The following is a 25,821-nucleotide window of genomic DNA, read 5'->3' as shown; positions in this document are numbered from 1 at the left end:
CGGAAGAAAACTGAATTTACTTGTCCCGCTGCTACTCCTCTCGCCATGACAGAAGCAGCTACGGAACGAGCAGAAAGACCTTAATTAAGCCTTCTGAACTAAAGTCCAGTCATTTCAGAAATGCCTTCCCTTTGTATCAGTTACATACTTTACTTTGATCCTAAGTTCTAAATGTAGTCTTCTTGGGCCAGAGTCTGAAGATGTTAAAATCCACAGTAGTCTTTAGAATTCTAGCCAGAATGTTAGAAATGAGCATATATAAGTATATATAGAGAGAGAAAAAAAAGTTTTAAATTTAAAATAAAGGGAAAATTTAAAAACACTACTTATAAGACTAGAAGTATGTCTTTTTGACACAGTTCAACAATTGTTTCATTGTTAATCATGAATTTTATTATAAAATTCTTCACTTTACACATACTAGTTTTACCAGTCCCCCTACCCAGACTTGTGTGAAAGATAAAGTGTGTCTCTATTATTTCACTGATTATAATTTATTATTACAGAGTATTGTTCCTATCTTGTGTATTACTTGTACCATTCCATTTACATTTAAAGTATATAGATCAAAATCTTCCCAATTTACAAGTTAACTGTTTAGTTATATAATACTTGAGCTATTTAAATTTGTAAGAATTAAAAGAAGTCTAACATTTTTAATGACTCAGTAAAAATACTTTTAAAATTAAAATATAATCAATCAAAATTCCTATTTTAATGAAGAGACAGCAGAGAGAGAAGAGTAATTTCTAGTAAAAAATAAGATTTGTTTGCCAGTAGTTTAAATAATTAATGAGTTAAAATATTTTCCTTTGGAAGCTATCAAATTAGAAAGTCACATCTAACTTTATAAAATATCAATCAATTTCTAAAATTGTAAATATCTCATATTTAAATGTCTAAATATCTGATTATAAAGTTGATAGCTGCCTTCACATGTTTTTAATTTAAAAAAGAATAGATCACATTTATCAATTAGTAGATATATAATGAAAATAATAGGACTGATTTGTGTCTCCATGCCAGAAAGGACAATGGAAGAAGGTACAAGGAAGGGAAATTATGTAAGACTGCAGAAGGCATTTTATGTGCTCTGTGGTGTATGATATACATACATAAGTGGAAGAATATTAGTGATGGGGGGAAGGTATATAGGAATAATTCTCAGACATTTTCCCCAAAACCTATATGCAGAGTCTTCTGGTGTCTAATGCATTTGTGTGTTTTAAGTGTTTATTGCAGATAACAGTCTTGTACATATCTGATATGAACTTAGTAGTCAAAGGAAAAAATACCACAAACTCCCTCAGTTTCTAAAATTCTAAAAGAAAAGCAGCATGCATTTAAACCAACAAATTCAGACAATTATTATATAATACCCACAATATTAAATAAGACAGTGTTGTACATTCTTTAGGTATATCTTCTGAGAAGTTTTATAAAATTAATATTACGCAATCAGCCTTTGGAAGAAAGATTTAGAAATTGGCCACTGATGAAGATATTATCTAATGAATAGATTCTATCTTCTTCATTCCAGAAAGAAAAAAATCTGGGGTCTTGATACAGTTAGCTAAACTTGAATAATAAATAGAACAGAACAGTTCCACTTAGCCAAAAGGTGAACCACATACAAAGGCCAGAGGTTTTTAATAATTGTAAGATTCTTGCCCCTGTACGTTACCTTGTTAATCCCTCCTTTTCCACTTTTGTGGCACGGTCTTTAGTTATGGAACCTTGTAATATTGTATGTGTTGTAATATCAGTGCCCTTCTGCAAAAACTTAGTCATGAGAGGACTTTAAGTGCTGGACTAACCACTGTAACTGATTTGTAGAGATTTGTATATTAAACATTTGCTACACTTTGTGGCACCTACCATTTGCTGATGGTCTTCCTAAATTTTGGGATGTGGTCCTTTGTTAGAATGGGTGAACTGTTCCTAGCTGCATGGCCTTCAAGTATGGTTCTCAGTGTATTCGATTGTTGCAACCAAAAACACTCTTTTTCTTCTCTACCTGTGTCTATCTGTCTCTCTAGCTCTACCTCTATCTCTATCTCTGGCTCTATCTCTCTTTAACACACATCTGACAATAAGTGGAACACATTAGTATATGTTGATTTATTTAAATACATGATCTTTATATATATTTTTAGGATTTTCAAAAAGACCTGGGGTCCCATAAGAAAATGGTCTTGAGTAGAAAAATATTATAAATAAAAATATTTCAACATTCATCAAACACTAATTCATTTTTTCCCTATGTGCTAGGCAGTGGAACTTGATACTGGGGATAAAAAGAATTATTTCCATGGTGAGGCCAATATGCAAAATTTTTCTCATAATGCTTCATATACTTATCAGATCTCAAACCAGATTAATTAAATCCCGATGTGATTCCTTTGACACACATACTCATTACAGAACAATTCCTGACATTATGGAGAGCAACAGCTGTGCTGAAAATGAGTTGCCTACATTCTGCAACAGAGCTGGTCCACGTGCAGTACTTGCCGAGCGGTCTGTGAACCACTGACAGCTGAGCCACTCGGAGTGTATGTCTCAGACCCACTAAGTCAAAATTGTTCAAGCATGGAGCTCAGAGATTTTAATTTTTAATCAGTCTCTGGATGATGCTAAGGCACACTAGTGAATTTATTCTCATAGAAAACTTAACTCATGAAATGAAAATATCTCCAAATGCTTTGCATCACATTTAGCATATTCAAATTTCAGTTGCCATTGTGACATTTTTTGATGCATCGTTTCTTATGCTAAGTTTAGGATGACAACATTCTCCTCAACAAATAGGGAAGAACACTATGACAAATATAAATTGTTTCAATAAGAGGAGCCCTAAAATTAGGATTAGAATGCAATGCTCCTAAAATGCTTACACATTTGCAGTGTTTCTAGATTGTTTGCGCTTCTTCCCCTGGCCCCCCCCCCCACCCAAGAACACCATTATGCCAAGTTTCCACAGGGAGGCACAGAAGTCGGCGAGTGCATGAGTGCATTTGAGACCCCATAACCCCCCAGTGACTCAGCACTCTACTCAATCCGACTATGACGGCTATCCCAGCTATAAAATTTCAATGAAATATAAATTATCACCCATAGCCACATTTTGGAGTGTCTCAATTCAACTGAAGTATGAAAGTCAACACTCAAAAGTGTACTTTACAATGCCTGGTTTTGGTAGGCTGTGCATATAAGCCAGTCAGAACTTGCTCACAGGTCTGACTTTGGCTATACTATTTCTCCTGGCTGGAGACCCATCCTGTTTCCCAGTGTTAAGTTCTACACTGTCTTACTGGGAAATCGCTATGTCTTCTGCTCCTTAACTCTCTCCAGAGCATAATCAGTATTAATCAGTATTACAATTACAGTCCAATCAAGTAGAGCAATGTACACATACATTTTTCAACATTTTGCTTTTGGCTAGTGCTACTTAGAACTAGTGTATACTCTGCATGCAGAATCTCAGCTAGCATAAATGAATTAAATAGGTATCAGAGGGCTCTGAAGAGCCAGTGGAATGGTTTTGGGTTTAAAGTGTTAGAGATTAAGGGAAATCCTCCATTCTGGCTAGGCAACATATTCACTGGGATCATGTCCAAATCTCTCCTCAGAAGAGGCGGTTGTAGTACCAACTCTTAACCTAGGTTTTGTTTATTGAAAAGGTTGGTAGTGACATCTTTTATAATAGCCATGAGATGCACTAATAGCACTGAATGCATTAATTCTTCGGCATATTTTTTCCCAACGGCACCAAGTCTTTGAGGTTGACCATTTTTGTTGGCTCATTAATTCAATTTTCCTTTGTTCACTAAAACCCCCAAATTCTGATGCTGGATTGCCAGGAATAAGAATACTGATGATAGAAACGGCACCAGAGAAATCATTGCTATTCTTGGCCACAGACATTTCCAGTCTGAACAATAGCTGTTTTCTTCGTAGCTTTCACCAGTGTCATATTTAAAGCCGAGATTTTTGTGAGCTCACCCATGAATGGGAAAGGCTGCAAAATATGTTGCAGAAATCTTTCACAGGTAGGCAGGAAATTTGGAATAGATTATCAGAACGGGAAACTTTTGAAGAGATTTCTAGGTCAGAAGACAAAGCAAAACTGCTGAAGTGTGCTTTAAAGGGCGGTGTGATTCAGTCAGCAGCTTAGCTACTATTTTCCCAGCTGACACGGAATCCTTTGCTATATGGGGAATAAAAGGAGGGAGGTCAGAAGATTGGGCTATTTGAAGGTTTTCAAAAAATATTAAGAATGCAAGATTTATAAGAATAGGACTATCTTACGGCATTTTATTTTATAACTCAATGTATTAAGGTCTTATCCTTTTCAATGATAACTACTTTAAATCAGATTTTTCACAGTTTACAAATATCCTGAAAGAGAGTTAAGTCTTGATTTTGATGGATATGAATAATGAAGAATTAGAAAAGATTGAGATAACATGCTCATATGGTAGTTCTCTGCCTCCCCTTGGTTTTTTATCAAAGCATGTGTAGGAGGTAACATATGCAAAGAAAACTGTATCTAATTATAAAAGTAAAAATGCAGAGTCAGAAGAAGTTTTACTGTAAAATACCTAGGAACTAGGAAATTTTCTAAATGTATACAAATCTTCTTTAGCTTTCTTTATTCTTTCCAGAGACCCTCAACACTCTCTTCCAATCTTCTAAACCTTTCTCTTTTTTCCATACTATTTTTTAAAATTTACTTTTCAGTAATTTCCTTATAGTGTGAATCAAAACAATCTTTCCTAGACTTTTTCCTTTGTGTCACCACCATCACTCCCAGCAATCAGAGGTCCAAGTGAAAATCGTTGTCACTGGATGATAATAGTAGTGGTTGGTGGTTGGTGTGAGTGGAGCAGAAAGACAGATTATACTTTCTTTTTCACTTCAACATATAAATAAAAACTTCCTGGCCTAAAATTTATAGATCTCAAGACTCTTAAACATAGACCAAATTGAAATATATTCCTTGTTTTCTTCCTTGTGTGACATTACAAAATAATTAGTGTTCCTCCCTTTTTTTTAAGATTTTACTTTTTTTAAATTTATTTTTTAGAGAAGGAAGGGAAGGGGAAAGAGGGAGAGAGAGAAACATCAATGTGCGGTTGCTGGGGGCCGTGGCCTGCAACCCAGGCATGTGCCCTGACTGGGAATCGAACCTGCGACACTGGTTCGCAGCCCGTGCTCAATCCACTGAGCTACACCAGTCAGGGTGTGTTCCTCCTTTTTAATTTAATATGACATGTCTTTATCCATGATAAATGTTGAATAAATATGCCCTGGAATGAAATTTCCAGTATAAGACAAAATTACTAAAACTAGATATAAGGTTTGTGTTTAAGTTAAAATTTATCTGAATGAACTATCTATTGTATACCATTGAACTATACACTTTGTAAATCATAAAATGTCATATAAAATTCATCAACTATTTTGATATTACACCTTTTTTCTATGAGTTATGCAGAAAAAATCTTATACTTTGGATACAACTATTTCTAATAATAGATTTGATGATATAGAGAACAACTGCAGTCACTTTTCATTACAAAATTTGAGAACAAAAGAAAGAAATATAAATAAGCTGAGGTATGTGGTGAACAGATAAAACATAGCAGCACATTTTTCTTCTGCTGAAATAAATAATATATTAAGGGACCTGGGTTATGTTTATAAAGCCAACTTAATAAGTTTATTGCTTGGTAAAGCCAGCAGTCTGTGGATCTCACACATGGCCTTTTCCATGAGGAAAACAAAGCTAGAGATCTGCTGATCCTAAAGATACCTCAGTGTAAGTCTATCCTTACCTCATTGCCCTCCTTATGGTCACAAGCATTGGTGTCCAGAAGCCATGTTCATGAGAGCCAATTATTAAATGTTATTTTGTGAGGTAGTTGTTAAACTGAGCCATTAGCAAAAACTAACTTGTATAATCTTACAATTAAATAAATTATATTAAAATCAAATGCAATAAATAAGTATAATGTATCCTTTTTTAAATATTTTACTGTTGGCATCATTATTTATTCTTCTGAGATCATTTATGTCTATTGTATCTGTATGGTGGACATATAGTAGAATTTAGTGATACCGTACATCTCTTCCCAATTCCATGATCAAGGTGGAATATCAGACATATTGTGGGACTATTTTATGCAAACTGGCACATGCTATAAACTAGGAATGCTTTCCCCTTAGAGATCTGGTTGTCAAACATTTATAGTACACCGCTAACTGTAGGTCATCATACCTACAGATGTCCATAGAACATGATGACAATGATCTGTGTAGAAAAAGTCACATCCTCACCTATTCCAGAAATTATTTTTCCTTCAGGCCAGAGTTAGAAAAATACCACTCAACAGGCTATCCAATTACAGTGAGGAAATCGACATTTCAGTATTCCTTTTCATGATTCAGGAGAGCTTTTGTTCTTTGCCATAGCCACACTGACTTCACATTCTAGTTCATTGATAGTTTAAGTTTAGGTATTTTCCACATGAGAATCTTGCTAAGCATGCTTTAGTTTGCATAGGCAGAGCACCTGGGCCTTCTAACAATTACACAAACTTCAAGTTTCAAGCAAGGAAGTGAGCATCTTACTACTGATCTTATTGCTTCTCAAGTGCATTTAAGCACCAAAAAATGGCAACTGACTTTTAATTTTTTTGTTAATGTATCTTGTGATATTTTTCAAAAGTCTACACTAATGGAATATATTTCTGTCCCCCTTATCTTTTGTTTCTTCAAAGGAAAAATCAGAAACTCCACAAGTTTTAGTAAAGACATAAAAATAAAGAAAAAAAGAAATCAAGTCCCACTTAGAGTAAGTAGCCTCTTAAAAGAGTCAGAGAGTCAGAAATTATTTGGTAAGTTCCAAATAATTTGGAACTTGTAATTATTAATTGATTCAAGTTCAGGTACAGTAGTAACCAAGGTTCTTACTCTATGCTGTTTCTCAATCTTTTTTACCTACTGGCACTGTAAAGAGAAAAATTAAATTCAATATAAATTCTTCCTAATAAGAGAAACCAAACACCCAGGAATAAGGTTTTGTCAGGTAAGATTGCTCTTTGAGGGCCCCAAACCATTGTCATATCTAAATGGTATCTTTGCCTCACCTCACAGATGAGTAGTCACCGCACTGAGGGCAGCATCATCCCTGTTGAGAATGCACAAACTTCATCCTGAGAGGTTACTTTGAAAACGTCAGTTTGTTTCTCTACTCTAGAAGACATGGCTCTCACTAGAGAAAGCTGATTATTCAGAGACATCACATATACTTGTTGAATTACCTTCTTACCAGTTTTCAGACACTAAGTTAGCTCTCAAGGGTTATTGTATTAACTCTCGGGAGCTCTAACGCAGTAGTGTTCCATAAGATAGTCATTAGACATACATGGAAATTTATGTTTAGTTTACAGTAACTAAACTAAAAATTCAGTCTCACTTGCCACACTTCAAGTGCTTATTTGCCAACTGCATCTTGTGTCTATCTTATGGGAAAGCACAGATATTAAACATTTTTCTCATTGCAGAAAGTCCTATTGGAAACAGTGTTTTAGAGTCTCCTAAATTGTGTTCCATGGACCAGCCATGTCAGTCATGTATGGTTGTTTATTAAAAAAGCAGATTCCTGGGCTCCACCCCAGACCTACTAAAGCATAATTTGTCCTTTTTATAAGATACCTGGGCTTTCACATGAGAGCACAGCTGGCTACAAAGAAGTCACTTTTTGGATCCTCGGTTCAATATTAACTTCCTTGCTGATACATTATATTAAAATGTGCCTAACTTTAAATTTTTTTAATTACATTTACCAGGGTGACGTTGATAACAACATGCCTAACTTCTGAGATGTGGAGGTTAGCCCTCTGAGCTTTTGCTTTTTATTCAATGCCAGGACAACAATTAAGTCATTATAATAAGTTTATTTTAAGGAAACAATTATTATGGTATGTTAATGATCTTCCAAGTTGTTTTGTTTAATTAAACAAGTTAATCATTTGCTATAATTGTTTGAGCTCACACATCTTTTAAACAGAGAAACCATGCTTATTTTATTGGGGCCCTCAGGAAACTAAAAAAGAATGCAGCAAAAGGAAATCCCTGGCAAAGTGTTCCTCATTATGATGGGCCACTTTCTTAAGTCATAAAAATCCTTTGGTCAACACAAAACAAAGGCAGCTCTCTGGGAGTGGAACTAGGCATGCACATTCGTAATGGTAAAATGTAATGGGGTTAGCCCAGTTTTAAAAACAAAGATCATTATTAATCCGTATCCACCATTACATATACAAACCCAAAGATATTTACTGTTTTTATAAATGGACAGTAACCAGAGGGGAGGTGGGAGGGGATAATGAGGGAAAAGGGTGAAGAGTTTGCAGGAAGAGCTTATAAAGGACACAAGGACCAAACCAAGGGTGGATGGAATCAGGGAGGGTGGTGGGGATGGCTGGGGTGGAGGGGAAAACACAGAAAACTATACTTGAATAACAATAAAATTTAAAAGTATTTTAAAAAATAAAATAAGATTCTAAAAAATAGTAAGTTCTCCAAGTTACAGAATCATTCACTGTGGTCCCCTTTAAAATGAGAAAATCTTGCTTTATGTATATTGTATGATACAGCCCACCACTTTTTACATTGATAGTAAATTGTTTTATGGCAATAAAAATTCTTCACATGTCAAGTATCAGAATTATTACTGTGAGTCTTCTTAGGTAGATTATTGAATATAATTATGTTCTACATATTTGTTCTTGAACATAAATTTCCATTTCTTTACAAAAAGCCAAGATTCTAAGATAAGCAATTCTCATAAAGATGTATAGGGCTTAGTCCAGGCTCTGAAGATAATTAGAAAGTTTCACAAATGGGCTGTCCCTGAATTCCAACTCTTGAGATAACCAGGGATCCAAATAAAATAAGCTAATCTGGCCTCAGTTTTATAAAATCATGCCAAAATTCCATCTTTAACTGGTTAAAAATACAATATGGTTTGTGGTGGCCAAACAAAAAATAATCACATTATTTTATGGTGAAGACTATCGTCCATGTCTTTCTTTGAAGTGATATTAAATTTACTTTGTTTCTGGCTCAGCTTCCTCAGTTAAAAGATGACACTTTTTATACCTGAATTATTGAAGAAATTGTTCAAAGCGAAATAAAAAATGTCAGCCTCTAAGCTCATAGGCCCTCACAAAGATCTTCCCTCTCCTTCCCTCTCACAGAGGCCTTTCCCTTCTTACTCTATCTGATACTACTTTTCAAAGCCCAAAGGCAGGATATTAAAAAGCATATGTATACATGATAAAAACGCAATGTCCCCCTTTCTCCTTGCCAATTGATTTCCAACTGGCATGCTGTCCTAACTAAAATTTCACCATTAGGAATTTATTACTTTATCCCAAATCATATCATTCCCAAACATCGGTTTTTATGTTGTAAAGTCCTGGGGTAGTTTTCATCTACATTCTTCTGTATGAATTCCTTTATCAGATTACTTACCTCCAGCTGTGACAGGCTGCTTGAGTTTTAAAGTATGTGGCTGGAAATAAATGGGACAGAAGAATAATGCCAGGACCTAGAGCGCTACCTAGGACGACAGGCATGGCCAGGAGGTAACACAAGGACAGTCCGAGCTGCCTGGCGCTTTGAGTGCTTTGGGTGCCTGGTGGAGAGCAAAGTAATGCAGAGAGAGGGTGAGAAAACAAGCTCAAACGTCAACCATGGCTCATTTTTCCCAGGACTGTAATATTGGGAGTCTATTAGCTGTGCTACAGCTTCCTAATCAATCAAGGACACTGCATTTAAAGTCTGAAGCTTAGTGAATTTTAAGGGCTAAGCTCATTAATTAAGCACGGGATGTTTTAATTCAAAGGTTGTGCCAAGCAAAGTACACAAAGCAACAAAGGCTTTTTATATGTCAGTAAAGATAATTGAAATAACCACACTACTTTTTTTTCCCCATTGTGGGTATTTGTGAGAAGAGAATTTTTGGTGTGAATCATCTGCTGATAATCCTCTCAAATATCCACTCCACTGTAATGAAGCTCATGGTCCAGGATGGTAGTTGGATTATAATCACACACTCCTGGGTCTTAATAGACTAGTCACTGCAGTCTCACCAATAAAAACATTACAGTAAATCACTTTAATAAGAATTACATCAAGGAAAGGAATACATTTTAATAATTGAAAAATATAAATTTATGCTGTTCTGGATTGATAATAATTTTTCAAGTTGTTTTGAATAAATAAGCAACCATTTGCCATAATTGTTTATACTATTAGTTTGGAAAAAGAGATTTCTCTAAAATCTTAGAGAATAGCATGTATAAATAAATGCATAAGGAATAACATTATTGAATAAACATAAAAAGCAGAACTGATAGTGATGTAAATTCTAAGAGAAAATAAAATAGTTTATAAAAATTATGCATAACATTAACTTTATAAAAATCACAAAAATTCACCTGGATAATATATATACATTTATAATACCATATATAATATATGGTATTATAAATATCATATGATATGATATATAATATATATATCATATATATCACAATAATATCATATATTATTATATGATATATAATATATATATATCATATCATATCATACTTGAGGCTATATAGAATGATTCCTGTCTATAAAAACTTGTACTTAAAAAGCCCAACTCTCACCCCAGCCAGTGTGACTCACTTGGTTGGACACCATCCCACAAAACTAAAGGTTGCCAGTTTGATTCCTGGTCAGGGCATGTGCCTGGGTTGTGGGCTCCTACTAACAACAGCTTTGAAAATAGAAGTGTTTTTATAAGTCTTTCCAGAGTACTATTGTACTCTAAAGTATATTAATTCATACTTTTTATGAATTAATATAAAATTATAAGCATTTATTATATTCACTCTAGTTATTAAATTCTCCTGGGAATTCTTACAAAATACATATGCTATAGGAAGTACATTAGTCATTTCCAATTAGCACAAGAACTTACATGTTTATATAAGCATTCTTAAAGTATCACATTTACAGACAACTAAAACTTGGCTCATTAACATTCTTCTTGGATTCTAAAACTATATCCTAGGGAACATGATGACATTTTAATTTTTACATCCTTTCACAATTATATAAATACTTTAATGTTAAAAAAACAAAAGTTTACTTAAGTTATATTTTTCATGCGTACTATTAAAATATACTGTGCATTTTATACATATTTTGTACACATATATTTTAAGAATAGTACTTTACACAAAACTACATGTGATATACTGATGAATTATTAAGACCTTCTTGAGGATAATTTGATTGGAGCTTATTTCTGTTTTGTACCCTACTTTAGAATCTAATTCTGGCATAAGATATGTTATTTCTCACAATTAGTTATTTGCAGCAAAGTTAATTCCAAGGAAGGTAGAAATTTAGACTTTAAATCTTCCAATCATCTCTTTCTCTCTTTCTTTCTCATTCTTTCTAATGGAAGAGAATTCTGAATTTGATAGTATAAATTTGCAATAGTTAAGAAAAACAACTGTCAAGTCTTTTTTTTAATATATTTTATTGATTATGCTATTACAGTTGTCCCATTTCCATCCTTCATTCCCCTCCACCCTGTACATCCTCTCCCACCCACATTCCCCACCCATTAGTTCATGTCCATGTGTCATAAGTTCTTTAGCTTCTATATTTCCCATACTATTCTTGCCCTCCCCCCCATCTATTTTCTACCTACCATCTATGCTACTTATTCTCTGTATCTTTTCCCCCTCTCTCCTCCTCCCACTCCTCTGTTGCTAACCCTCCATGTGATCTCCGTTTCTGTGGTTCTGTTCCTGTTCTAGTTGCTTGCTTAGTTTGTTTTTGTTTTTGTTTTAGGTGTGGTTGTTAACAATTGTGAGTTTTCTGTCATTTTTCTATACATGTTTTTTATCTTCTTTTTCTTAGATAAGTCCCTTTAACATTTCCTATAATAAGGGCTTGGTGATGATGAACTCCTTTAACTTGACCCTATCTGAAAAGCACTTTATCTGCCCTTCCATTCTAAATGAAAGCTTTGCTCGATAGAGCAATCTTGGATGTAGGTCCTTGCCTTTCATGACTTGGAATACTTCTTTCCAGCCCCTTCTTGCCTGCAAGGTCTCTTTTGAGAAATCAGCTGACAGTCTGATGGGAACTCCTTTGTAGGTTGCTGTTTCCTTATCTCTTGCTGCTTCTAGGATTCTCTCCTTCATTTTTACCTTGGCTAATGTAATTATGATGTTCCTTGGTGTGTTCCTCCTTGAGTCCAACTTCTTTAGGACTCTCTGAACTTCCTGGACTTCCTGGAAGTCTATTTCCTTTGCCAGATTGGGGCAAAGGAAATAACAGTTCTCTGTTATTATTTGTTTGAATAACTTTTCCACTTATTGCCCTTCCTCTTCCCTTTCTGGTAGCCCTATAATTCGGATGTTGGAACATTTAAAGATGTCCTGGAGATTCCTAAGCCTCTCCCCATTTTTTTTGACTTCTTGTTTCTTCATTCTTTTCTGTTTGGTTGTTTCTTTCTTCCTTCTGGTCCACTCCATTGATTTGAGTCCCGGTTTTCTTCCCATCACTATTGGTTCCCCGTGCATTTTCCTTCATTTCACTTATTGTAGCCTTCATTTTTTCATCTAATTTGCTACCAAATTCAGTCCGTTCTGTGAGCATCCTGATCACCAGTGCTCTGAACTGTGCATCTGTTAGGTTGGCTACCTCTTCATCCCTTAGTTGTATTTGCTGTGGAGCTTTGATCTGTTCTTTCATTTGAGCCATTTTTTTGTCATGACGCGCCTGTTACATAGTGAGGGGTGGAGCCTTAGGTGTTCACCAGGGCGGGGCAACCCAGTTGCTGGGTTGTGATGTTGTATGTGGGGTTGGGGTCCAAGAGGGAACAATGGTGCTTGCTCTACTCTCTGCTGGATTTCAGTCACTTCTGCCACTTCCCCCAAGCAAACTGGGTCTTTCTGGTGCTGATTCCCATGTGGGTAGGCTTGTGCACGTTCTAGGACCCTGTGGGTCTCTCCAATAAACTCTCCTGGGAGTTTCTCCCAGCACCTCAACTCCCACAGGTGTTTTCAATTTGTGCCTTGAGGCTTTATTCTCTGGCTCTGGGACCCTGGGTTGTGTGGTCTGTCTCACTCCCCAGTTTCACCTGGTTTATCTGTGGGCAAATGTGGGACCACCTGGTCAGCCAGCCACCTTGTGCACCATGCCCTGCTTCACAGTCGCCACCTGGCTGGGCCTGCCCATGCCACCTGTGCCCAGTGTCTGCCAGCCGCCACCTGTGCATGGTGCCATGGCTCTTTTTTTGCTGAGGCCCCTCTCTACCTGGCTGCCTGACTCCACCCCTCCTACCGGTCTGGATGAATATGTCTATTTTAACTCCTTGGTTGTTGGACTTTCATACAGGTTCAATTTTCTATCAGTTCTGGTTGTTATTTTGTTTCTAAATTGTTGTTGTCCTTATTTTGGTTGAGCACGGGGGCACAGTGTGTCTACCTATGCCTCCATCCTGGCTGAAAGTCCTCAAGTCTTCTTTTTGATGTAGGTAACATTACCTGTCAGGGGTTAGAAGCTTTAAAATAGGGGGGATTTGATATAGGAATTTGCAACCCCAGTGTTGGAGGATTGAAAGCAAACTGCATGAGTCAGAGCAGGACATAGTTACCACCCCAGAGCTGAGGAGCAAAGGAAAGGGAGCATGGTAAACAAAGCCTGAGGCAGACCTCTGCAGACAGGGTACTGCCTGGGGGTGGCCAGTAGCTCTCAGCAGGAGCAGAGAAGCTGAAAATGCTAAATGCTGAAGCCAGCTGGCACTGCTGTGGTGGTTGTGACAGGCACGGCAAGCAAACAGCAGTAATAGAGAAGTCCCTGTAAGTCACCACCCACCTCCTAATCTTCCTCTAGTCCTTTCTATTCACATAAACTAATGGGTAGTTGCTGTGGAAAAAGAAAAGTCTATAAAGTATAATCTTCAGAGTTCCAGCTATAGCTTCACCGTGTTTACTGAAGAAGGATCAATTTGGGACTGAGATAAAAAACTAGCCCAACTACCAATCAATAATTGACAATGTTTATTATTATATTCTTTGAATATATCTATCAATGTTCATCTAGCTCTAATTACAAATAATATTTACAACAAACTAACCGATACTAATAAAGTGCTCTTTTTTCCTGCTATAAAGCTACAGCTCTGGTTACTTTAGACTCAAATTTATAGACTAAAAGTTTGTATATATTATTTATATAAACTCTATATTTCATTAAAAATTACTGAAATAGCAAGTTCAAAAAATGGTTTATGTATAAGAAAGTACCTTGGATATTGCATTAAAAAAACCTGTTTTTAAATCCAGTTTCAATCATTAATTGATTTTGGCTTAAGTTGCTTAAACCTCACATTCCTCATTGTAGGACATTATTTGATGATTTCTAATATCATTTTAAGATTCATGGATTCAATAAATTATAGAATAATAATACAATAAATTGTGTTGAATTCTGCACAGTATAATGATGTACTTTAGAACTTATACACATGAGCTCACATAAACTGATAGGGCTATAAAGATTATGAAGAAATTGTTTGGCCTATTTATTTGCTTCCAATACATTAGCTGCCTTGTTGTACAAAACCAAAGACAAAGATTCTCTTTAGAAATACCACTTTGTTGACAGAAGTGTAATAGGTAAGGGTAATTGTTGCATCATTGCTGAAGTTGGAGAAAATGTAATCAAATTTGTCCAGAATCAGAAGGTTATTGTCAGTTATTATCTAAATTGTGCTTTTCTTTACAAAGGTTATCATGTTGGAAGGAATACCAATTAGTTATTTAAAAAGTCAATAACCATAAACTACTGAATAATCAATCTAGTGCTAATAAAGGGATTGAGATGTGGAATAATGGCATTTGGAAACCTTGCCATTTTCTGAAATGTTAAGATAAGAATCAACCCTGGCTGACATGTCTCAGTGGATTGAGTGCTGGCCTGAAAACCAAATGGTTGCCGGTTCGATCCCCAGTCTAGGGCAAAGGCCTAGGTTGAGGTCCAGGTCCCCAGTAGGGGGTGCACAAGAGGCAACCATACATTGCTGTTTCCTTCTCTTTCTCCCTCCCTTCTCCTCTCTCTAAAAATAAATAAATAAAGTCTTTAAAAATAAAGAATCCAAGTGACACTAACACAAACATTGGTTTCTAAAGCAGGATAAAATTCAGTAGGTATATGTGAACCAACTAGGCAAAAATATAAAAGAAAAATCTGGAGTCTCAATGCTTAATCCAAGCCTGTATGACTCTGGAATTTGTTAAAAAGAGTAATTTATGGGACATTTGGTAGTAATTTTTCTGCTATATTATGCATTCATGAGCTCCTTATTAGGATATTGGGGCTACTTTTGGTCACTACACTTTTTAAAAGATGTGGACAAACTGGAAAAGTTCAGGAATAAATGAGGAAAATGAATAAAAGGATAGAAAATAGTAACGCGAGAGAAGGTTTGAAGAAGTGTGTTGCTCATAATAGAAAAGAAAAGCCCACAGGGCAGTCGGATTGTTGTAATTAGATACCTGAGGTATTTCCACAAGATTATAACTGATTATTATTTTTTTCTCCATACGAATGTTAGCTAGAACAAAAGAAAGGTGTGTAATTAAAGAGCATTTTATTGTATATATAATCCTCCTAATTAAACTTGTGCTTATTTTTCCATTTCTTTGATCTAGTGGGAGAAGTGCTGAAAAGCTACCTCAGTAATCCTTAGCAAGATAAATTTCCTTTGAGATCTGAAAATAGATCCCTATTTCCTTCTGAGAAAACAGAGTAACTTCGTTGATCTAGGAGAAGGGCTCTACAGGCATCTTTTGTATTTTGGATGCTGTTGGCCCAGGACACTTATTCTGACAATGCTTATGAGGGTAAGAGGATGAACTGGAAAGGAAGGGGCCCTTTGAGTTTTGAAAGTTGTAAAGGGAAGGCTCTGGGCATGTTCAGAACTTCAAAGAAAGTTACTGAAAAAATTTTGAAACAATACTCCAGAGTCAAGGTAATGGCTGAATATGGTTGAGAGAGAGGAGCACAGTAGCTGGAGTGGCAATCCTTGCTCCATACAATTCTCAGAGGGTAGAATCCTTCTTTGGGAATTCATGGACTCCACCAGTTATCAACAGAGACACCATGTGGCAGGGAGAAGCAATGGCAATAAGATAAGAAGGTGAAACCCAGCTTTTCCACTTCAGTTGGGAGAGGTGGGAACCCTAGTAAGGAGAATTGGGCTTCCCTTCTTTTTTTGGGGGGTGGGGGGCAGCTTTCCTTCTAATGTGGGTATTTCAGACAGTACTAGAGATCACTGCCTTTACAGGCCACCTCGCTGGAGCAGCTATGTTAACAGGATATATTTAAAGAATATATTAAATTAATTATTTAAATATTAAAGAATAAATATTGAATATAATATTAAATATAAATATAAACAGAATAAGTATTAAAGAATATATCATTAAAAGGTATGAAAATAAGTTAAAACATTTAATTATTTACAAATATTATTTCTTCATGAAAGTTGTTCCTAATATACTTAGGTGATATCAAATCTTCCCATAACCATCTCTCTACTTAGAGATCATCCAAATGGAAACATTTTATTTATTGCTATATTATTGACAACAGTTTGTCTCCTCTTCTAGAATGTACCTGCCACAAGAGTAGGCCCACACATGTCAACTTTAGGCACACAAAATCACCACCGTATCATCAACCTCTATCACCATGGTACAGAGAACACATTCAATACATAACTTGGTAAATAACATATGAATATACTCCATAAATAAGGGTGGAATATCATCCTTTAATAGTGTAAAAGTTAAAACTGAGTATGTTATTACAAAAACCCTTCTCACAGTAAAATTCCCAGGCCCAGACAAAGGTGTATCAGAGGTATATCTTTCCAAATATTTAAAGAAAAAATGTAAATAAAAAATAACAGGAGTCAGATATAAATTCTTACAGGAAATAGAAACAAGAGAATGGTCCCTATGTTTTTTATAAGAACAAGATCGAACCCTCGATTCCAAACACTAGCAAGGAAACTATAAGAAAGAAACATTACAGACCAATTGTGAACATTGATGGAAAAATCCTTAATAAAATATCAGCAATTAGAATTCAGTATATGGATATATATTTTCATAGAGAAGTAGATGCATACACCAATAATGGGTGGATTTTTTCTATATGTAAAGTTAATTTAACCTTAAAAATCAATCAGTATAATTTACCACATTAAACAAAATAAAGTGAGGAAGAGGAGAAAACATAATTATTTTTATGGATTTAGAAAAATTATTTGACAAAATTCAACACATACTCATGATTAAAACTGAACATGCTAATACTAATAATAGAAGAAAAATACTGTAGTTTATAAGAATATTTTAAAAGCCTCACACAAACATTTTACACAATGGTAAAATATCAAAAAGATTAAAAAATATTTTTCTTGAAATTAGAAATGAAGCAGGCATTTCACTATCAACATTTCATTCAATATTCACATTTCATTTCATGCTGGATATTTAGCCAGTAAATAGAGCAAGAAAAAAACAAAACAAAAAGATCTACTAACTGTAAAAGAAGAAATACAATCACTATTCATAGACATATGATAATTATTTGCCTAGAAATTATAAAAAGCTTATAAATAATTAGAATTAATAAGTGAATTTAGTCAGATTACTGGATATGTGTCCTATTTAGAAAATTTGTTTGCATTCCAGGAGCAAAAAAATAAAAAATAAAGCAGAAATAATAACATCATTACAATAACTTCAGCTAATATCAAATGTCTAGGAATGAATTTAACAAAAGATACTCTAAGTCCTTACATTAGAAACTAAAGTTCTTATTAAGATTAAAGAAAACTAAATAAATGAAAGATAATTTATGTTCATTGGAAAGTACAGTGTTGTGAAGAGATTAATTTTCCCCAAAGTATGTATAGATTCAATGTATTCACAACCAAAATCCCAGCAGGAATTTTTTTAATCAAAAACGATAGGCTTACTCTAAAATGCGTAAGGAAGAGAACAACAATACCAGTGCCGAAGATAAAAACTATCCTAGGCACTACTAAATATCAAGAACTATTATAAAGCTACAGTAATTAAAACAATGTGACATTTGTGCAAGGATAGAGAAGTTGAATGACAGGGCAGACTGGAAAGCCCAGATAATGTCCCCATACACTGTCATCTGATTCTGAGGGATACGCTGATGTGCAACTCATATTAACCTTAATAAATAAAAGAAATTCTTTCAGCTGCTGAGAATGGTTGGTTCTCAACTATCAGTTTTTCGTGGAAATTGGCCTTGACTGAAGAAAACTGGCTCATTCCAGGTCACACCTATCTCTAGGGTTAGTCTGCATCCAGCAACTGATCAGCACAGGGGCAGTAAGATCCAGTCCCCCAAACCTCCCTCTAACTCAGAACAACTCTAAGAGCCCATCCCAGCTCCAGACCTCTCCATGGAGCCCACAGGGGCGTTTGTTGGGACAACACTGCAGCTCAGCTTCTCTCTCTGTCTAATCCTGTTTCCTTTCTCTCTCTGCCACAGTCATGGGTTCCCAAGAGCACTCCTTCACAAATGTCTGGCAAGCTAATCTTGAACTTAGAGTCGACTTCAGAGGGAAGCCAAACTGCAGAAGTTTGTGCCAGGAATGTTCAAAAAAGCAGATGCTCATGCGCAATTTCAGAATCATCTGCCTGACTGGAGTATGACAGGGTGACTGCAAAGTCAACCAAGCAGTAGTCCAAGTTGCAGCTTCTGGGCCAGATGTGATCATCTGTGCTAGAATAGAATAACAGGTGCACGGTGTGGACTTTGATTTTAAAAATGTGTTGTTGTTTTTTTTAATCTGAAATAAGGATCATGAGGAGTTCAAATTCACTTGGAATAGATATTTACAGACATTTAGAGTTTTGTCCTAGGACTAGGTTAACCCTCTTGAGCCACACCATGATATAGACCTAAAAGATCTGTATCCTCTGGATGTCCCACAAAACATCACATATGTCCCCTAGTTTAATGTCATTACGCTCGTTGGTCCGGATGAGCCAGAAGTGGCTAGCAGTTTAGAGGCCTTGATAAATCCATTATGTTACAAAGGGTGGGAAATAAAACCCACGAAAGTATAAGGATCCATCACATCAGTAAAATTTTTAGGGATCCAGCGGCCCTCGACTCTTTACACCGAAAGACAGATTATTACATTTATCCCTCAGAGAAGAAAGAACAGTGTTGAGTAGGCTCAGTTGTATTATGGAGGAACCAGGGGCACACAGGGAATACCGCTGTGACTTTGTACCCAGGAACATAAGAGCCAGCTGCCTTTCAATTGGCAACTTGTTGATACCTTGAGGTTCTCCCTTTGAAATGTCACCACTCTTCTTTCCCTGAGTTTTAAACAAATAAAGGAAAAAGAAACTGGAGTTCAAAATGAAACCGTCTAAGCTTGAGGATGTAACTTAAGAGAACCAAACAGATTTGCTTCCTAAATCCCAGAATTTGGCAAATAGCCCACGCAGGCCCAAGAACTGACAGACTGTCTGCAGTTTACTCTGAACAGTGATGGCCTTCTGGCAGGCTACCGCTGTTTCTCTCCCACGCTGGTTTCTCTCCTTGGTAGGCTCCAACCCCAACTTACTGGTAGGTGGATTCTGGGAAAGTAGTCCCAGGCTTCTCCTCGGAAATACAGAGGAGACCTTAGAAAACAGTGACGGTGATCTAAGTGACATTAGACAGTAGCTGTAGGCCCAATTCCATACTCTCACCTCTTTTTTTTTTTAATATAGCCATGCTCAGGAATTTTCTGACTGCTTTCATGCTGCAATGGAATGGAATGGCTGTATTTGCAACATGTTACTGATAACATCTCCAACATTTATTGCCTGGTCCTTTATAGTGACACGGCCACCAACCGGCAGTGACCGCAGAATGCTGCAGATGGCTCATCAAAACATCAGAAAAACATACACAGAGACAACCAGGTCCTGTGGGGAAGTAGGAACGAAGCAGCCACTCTCTCTAGTGGGGAGCACCATGGCCACCCTCCCTAGGGGAGAGCGCTCCTAAGGGAGAGCGCCTCGTTCCCCTGCCTTAGCAGGCTTTTTATTGGGTTTGTTTGCATAAGAATTCAGGTACAGCTCATTACTCATTGCCAGGAAGTAAGGATCTAACAATAGATAACAAGGAAGTCTGAGGGCCTATTGAGTCAGGGTCAAAGAGCTGTATAAAACTTTAAGGAACAAACTTACTTCTTCCTTGGACCCTTATCATTTAATTGAGAGCATTCTAAACAAAGCAGGTTTCACAGGATTTTACATATTCTTTTTTAGGCCTGATCACCCAGGGAACCCACCCTTTCCAGCACTGGACGGCACCACCCTGTCATTGTTTCAGGCTTAGGTGGAACAAGGGAAGTAAGGCAGCCAAGAGATAAGGAGGTTTTCTCACAGACAATGAGGACTCAGGCTTTGTCAAAGCCAAGGGGCAAGGGTCCATCACCCCCTTTTGCTTTATCCCTCCAAGTCCTTCTTTGGGGCCTCCCACGTGATCGTGCCTGTCTTAGATCGTTCCCCCCTTGGGGAATCTTACCCATCATCTGCTAACCGATCAAGCATTGGGGGCCAGGCAGGGTAAAGTAAAAGGAGCAGAAGTGGCGCTCCTGACAGGGAGATAAGCTTTTGTCTCCTTGCTGGCTTACAGTCCAAGGTTGTTCCCTCAGCCTTAGCCTTGGCGGGGGTTACAGCTTCTGACACCAAGGCAGGGCAGTTCCCAACATTATAGAAAATGGTTTGTTAACCCCTGCAATAGAAGTATGCTTTCTAGTATGCTTTCTAATATAGTCTGTGGTTATTGGTCCTGTGTATTCTGTCTTCTATACTTAACTGTGGTCACTTATATATCACCTTGAATGTCATCAATTGCATATAAATTTATTCCTTACATTTTTTCTATTATGTTTCTTGTCTTTTTACTAATAATATGTAATATGTTTCTAATATCTTTTGTTTTGATACAAATTAAGATTTTGCCAGGTTATTTTACTTAACTGGTATAACTTATTTGTTATTTAATTTTGCTTTTGATTTTATTGTTTCATTTTATACTTAAATAATGTTCTTATTTTTATGTAACTTCTTATGTTGAATGTTTAATTCATTTATTTAAAATATTCTTGTGTTCTTTAAATGCATTTATAGTTATAGATTTACTTCTCAATACTGCTTTGGTCTAAATCCATTACTTTTGAAATATAGAGATGCATAATTAATTTCTAAAGCTCATATATTTAGTTTTGATTTCCTTTTAAACCAAGTTTTATTTAGAAATGTGTTTTTTATTTTGAAAATGGAACGTTTTATGTGTGTGTATGTTCCCAGTCATTTATAACTAAATTTTAGTTTATTGAATAGTAGCTTGAAAATGAAGTTTCTATAGCTCCATTTTCCTGAAATTAGTTAAATTATTCATTATAGCCTTACAAATATGTATTATCTGCTACTACAGAAACAAATAATTTATGTTTGGGAAAGATCATATATGGATTTTAATTTTTTTTTAATTATAATATTCTCTTTATAGTAGATCAGTCATGCTGTTTCTGTCACTCAACTTCTGTTCTCAGCATCACATGGTCCCAAACTAGACAGAGAGGGGAAAGGGGAAAGGAGGAGAGACAGCAGGGGTACAAAATTGAGGTGGTCTCAGTTATCTTATATTTCAGTCTCATAAACCTGCTCGGGTGCAAGAGAATCATAAATCTTGTTAATAAAAGAAAAAAAAGGAAAAAAAGCCAACAGATTCTTTATCTTTCACTTTTCGTTCTCACTTGATCTGACAATTTTTGAACAAGGCATGTTAAAAACTCCCACCACAATTACAGAATTGTGTACTTCTCTTTTCATTAATAGAAATTTGCTATGTGTGTCTTATCTCTAGCATGTGATGCATAAAAGGAGTCTGACCTCTGATTTTCCTAATTGATGATTTGTTTTTCAGCAATCTATTTAAAAATGTTCTCTATTAATTTTTTTCAAATACAAAAAATTGTTTTGATGTTTAAAAATTTTTGAAACCTCTTTTTGGTTTTCTGACAATTTCATTGAAATGTCTTTTTCAATGAAATGTATTGTCTTAAGAATTCACCTTTATTTCCTTATTCATATCTGGGAATACCTTACCCAGGTAGTGAGAGGTTAAAAATAAATTCTGTCACCTGTTGGCCAGGTACCAATGGACTGGAAAGCTGTGGGAAAAAAACCCCACAGAGTGAGTGGCTCTGTTTGGAAGGCTCCAGGTTGGTAAGCTCTTATGGAGCAAGTGTAAGATGCATCCTTCTCCTGACTTCCCATTCCTCTGGCACAGTCTTTTCCTTAAGGGGACACAAGAGATAAGTGTAATATGCTTTTTCCCATACAATGATTACAAAGCCCAAAAGAACAGTTCCACCATAAACATCATGGCATGGGGTGTCATCACTCCAATTTCCTCATGCAGGTTCTCCTTTAAGGATGCATTGTCTTGCATGATAAAAGCTGCTCCCCACAGAGCCCTCTTGTAAAAGCAACTCTTTTACTAGATTATTCAATTTCCTGCTTTTCCTTAAATTGTATCCCTTGGCCCCAACTCCTCAGCCTAAGTTCTCAAAATATAATGAGTTTGTGCACACACATTCACACACACGCACACACACGTGGACAGTACCAAAGAGGTGATTTTTTAGAAAGAGGATTTATGAGTAGTAACCTAGGATGCCAAGTTTGTAGAATCTTCTGTTAGGTATTAACTTTTCCCATCTTCTCAAATAACAAAAATTAGACGAAGTTTGTTTAAATACAGAAATGTATGCCTAAAGAAGATTGCAGAATTTTTATATTTGGTTCTTTATAAGATTAGATCCTAATATTTGAATTAGCTAAAGTAAAAAATATATACATACCTACATCTGTTGTATTAGAAAAATTCTTCAATTACTATTTTGTATCTAGCCAAGCTAAAGCTCTCAAATCAATAATGCCCACTATTTTTCACAAAATAATGTTATCCTGATAAATCGTGGAAATGAAGTGGTCTAATTCTTGAAATGTACCTTTGTCTGCTTGTCAATGTGGAGATAATAAAATGCATTGCTTTCAAAACAATGGAAATAATATTAAATCTACTGAGCTGTATTTGCATGTTAATATTCCAGGTTCTTTTGACCTTTTTAAATTAAGCGTAATTCCTCCTTGGCTTTTTCATCTTCTTCCAGATCAGTTCCCACTTGGCTCTACAAATTTGTTAAACACAGCATTTAAGTGTTCATAAGGAAATCAGTGAAACTGAACTAAGTACCATCTATTGTAAATTTTAAAATATATTCTTTCATTAGTCTAATAAAATCGCTATGGCTTATAGTGAGCCCATCAATTACATTGTACCTTATTTGGCACCTGGCTGAGACATCTTCTGTCCTGGTTTTCAAATGTAAACAATTAACTCAATCAATTGTACACAGTTTCCCTGGGAATTATACTAACCAAAATGGGATGGTGATAAAGGATTTTTCCTGGAAAATCCTGTGTTTCTTTTTACAAGACACTAGAACACAAACAAAAACCCATAATTTTCTAAGAGGCTCAAGTATCATATTTACCTCTTTTTATATATTTGCTTTCCTAAATTTATGAAATCATATTCTATATTAGAAAAAAAGAAGTAATTTTTAAATCTATCCTTATAAAATTAGACTATGTGATTCATTAATGGAGCAATTTCAGTTTCTAAAAAAATCCATAAATAACCATTTAAATCAGTTTCAGAGCTATTTAACAAAAACACCAAAAAGGAATTACTATAGCACAAAATTGAAATAACAATGGTGTGTTGTTTCAGAATCACAAAAAGTTACTTTGAAAGAGATTTACTTTCAGGGCAAATTCATTGCATTGTTTGCTTAATCTAGTTTAATGAAATTCTTTAGTATGTGGAAACAATTCAAAATCAACATGTTCTTTTGCTAATCACACTTTTAAAATGTAAATCTGGTCTTGTTCTATCTGCTACTTAAAATTCCTCAGTAGCTCCCATAGTCTTCAGAATAATGTCATAATAAACTCTTTGCATGGCATTCAATGTTCTTTATTACCTGATCTTATTTACATCTTTGGTTTTATCTTCTGTGCTCCTGCAGTGGTCCAGCCACACTGAAGTTTTGAATAGCTATTTAGTTCACACTCAATGCTAATGCCCAGAGACATCCCAGTCTGGTCTTTCTGTTTAGAGAAAAAAAAAAAATCTCTGCACAAGAAGGATTTTCATCCAGTCAACCCTTAATTATTTTACAAGATTCATCTCAGCCATGTCCTTTGGGAAACAATTCATGGTTGCCTCAAAGTGCTATGATGGGCCTTCAGAATGTTCTGTACTTTCCTATGTGATAACTCTTAACCACACTATTTTAAACATACGCCTGTTTGCCTTACTTTGGATCATTTAGTGTAGGTGCCATTTCTTACTTCTTTGTATATTTTAGTTGCCTACACCAAGTTTGGCCCACAGATATCCAAAACACATGTCTATTCAAAGAAAAATTCATTTTTATTTCCTCCAAATAATAATGAACTATGTTATGTTCCTTCAGTCTTAAAAAATAGTTTTCTTTAAAATAGTCTAATGTTATTGTTAGCTCTCTATCATTTCACCTTCATACACTTTCAGTGACCAGATCCTAGCTTTTATTAATTTACCCACCCTCCCAAAAAAACCTATGGCAAATTCAGTTGAATTAATTGGCAGTGTTCACATAGTTTAAAATTTTAGGGTCTTTTTTAGGATATTGCTTTTCAAGCTGATACTACATATCTGCCTCAAACAGCAGAGGAAGAGAGCACGCTGTCTTGAACCTGTAAACCTTCTCACCCGGGCTGCTGGAGCATCTGACCGCTTCCCAGATCTGCGACAAAGCTGATGGACAGATGCAAAGCTTGTCCCAAAAGGTCACTATAACTTTGCTCAGACTTGGTATAAACTGCAAACACTTTTGGAAGAGATTCTGTTTGACGGGAAGATTTGTGGCCCTGAGTTACTAGTCATCTGCTTCTGCCCTGATAACTGTTGTTACTGCTTCAGAGGAAATGTTTGGCTTCAGGTGGCCTTGAATGAGCTGACAAGCACATGCTAACTATAAATAAAGGAATAAATAACCCACAGAAACAGATCTGTGGATGACAGTGGCTTTGCCATATCTATTTGGACATGAAGAGTTTTGGTTAAAATCAGTGATTTTGATATAATTGATGTTGAACTTAGCCTTGTATCATGAACATAAAGGTGAGTCACTTTTTTCCCTCTTTTTTTGCTAAAGGCTTAGGTCTAATCGGTCCAAAAGCTCTGCCATATCTTGTGGGTGCTTTGCAGTGAATACTCAGAGTAAAATATTAAAGTCCTGGTACCTGATTTGAGTCCACACACCTCCAACCACAGAGCGCTCCTCCCCAGGGGAGTAAGGGCTGACAGTGAGTTGGCCAAGTGGGCCTTCGACTGTTCTGAACTGTTTTCTATAGTGCTTATATTCGTAAATAAGATCTTATTTATATTCTGCTTTTATCGTTTCACATTATCATAATTGATGTGGTATTTATGTTGTATATTAATGTATTTATGGGTATCATGGGATATTATTGAATAAACAATTTGCAGTCA

The sequence above is a fragment of the Phyllostomus discolor genome, chromosome 8 (genome assembly GCF_004126475.2).
Source record: "Phyllostomus discolor isolate MPI-MPIP mPhyDis1 chromosome 8, mPhyDis1.pri.v3, whole genome shotgun sequence".
Classification (NCBI taxonomy): Eukaryota; Metazoa; Chordata; class Mammalia; order Chiroptera; family Phyllostomidae; genus Phyllostomus; species Phyllostomus discolor.
This window is presented reverse-complemented; position numbering follows the sequence as displayed.